Here is a 1,449-nt window from a genome sequence, read left to right as displayed (position 1 = left end):
ATTGAAGATTTTAGTGGGAAATCATTCAATGTTTTAACTTTAAGTATGATGATATCTGTAGGCATTTTCTAGATACCATTCATTAGGTTAAAAGTATTTACTTCTAGTTTTCTGACAGGTTTATTTATCACGAAATAATTTTGCATTTTTTGGAGTGTACTTTTGACATATGTTGTTATGGTTATGGCTTTTATTATTTTGTCTGTTAGAAAGATGATTGCACAAATTCATTGTAAGTGTTGAATCAATCTCACATTCCTGGGGTGATACTCAATTGGTTGTGATTCATTATCCTTTTTATGTATTGTTGGATTTGATGTCCTAATACTTTATTTGTAATTTTTTAATCTATGTTCATAAGAAATAATGGACTGCAGTTTATGTGTATATAGATATGAAGGTTTTTTGTATGTATATTACATATATTATACATAATATATATAATACATTATGCGTACATAATATATAACTGCATATATATGGATTTAATATATATTAAATATACATATTTAAACCATTAATATCCATATTAAATCCATATATATACAGTCCCACCCTTGAACAATGTGGCAATTAAGGACACCAACCCCCTTTTGCAGTTGAAAATCTATGTTTAACTTTTGATCCCCTCAAAACCTAACTCCTAGTATCTACTGTTGACCAGAAGCCTTAATGACAACTGTTGACACATATTTTTTTATGTTGTACATATTACAGACTGTATTCCTACAATAAAGTGAGCTAGAGAAAAGAAAATGTTCAAAAAATTTTGAGGAGAAAATATATTTACAGTACTGTATTTATCGAAAAAAAAATCCACATATAAGTGGACCCATGCAGTTCAAGGGGTCAACTGTGTGTGTGTGTGTGTGTGTGTGTGTGTGTGTGTCTGTGAGTGTGGCCCATGGACTATTCAAGAGTACATTGTTCAATTTCCAAATATTGGTGGAGTTTCCTGATATCTTTCTGTTTCTGAATGCTATATTACATTATATCCAAGACTATACCTTATATGATTTGCATATAAGTTTTAGTCATTTTTACTTTAAGAATCTACTGAATGAATGTTTTATGTGCACTTAAAAACATAGATATTTTGTGTTGATGTTTGATGGAGTGTTATGTAAATGTAATTTAGGTCAAATTTAATAGTGCTAGTTAGGTCATGTATTTGTGTACTGAGTTCTGCCATTTTTTAAAACTTAATTACTGAAGAAGTACTGTTTAAGTCTATGATTTGGAATTTGTCCTCTTGTCCTTCTTGATCAATTAGTTTTTACCTCATGTATTTTTGAAGCTTTATTGTTATATGGATATTGTTTAGACTTATAACGTCTCTTGAAGAATTGACTCCTTTATCAATATCAATTATGTATAATTTATTTTCATCCTTGATAATCTTCCTGGTAATGAGGTTAACATATTCTGAAATTAATATTTGTTTCAACA

The sequence above is a fragment of the Vulpes lagopus genome, chromosome 20 (assembly GCF_018345385.1).
Source record: "Vulpes lagopus strain Blue_001 chromosome 20, ASM1834538v1, whole genome shotgun sequence".
In the NCBI taxonomy this organism is placed as follows: Eukaryota; Metazoa; Chordata; class Mammalia; order Carnivora; family Canidae; genus Vulpes; species Vulpes lagopus.
This window is presented reverse-complemented; position numbering follows the sequence as displayed.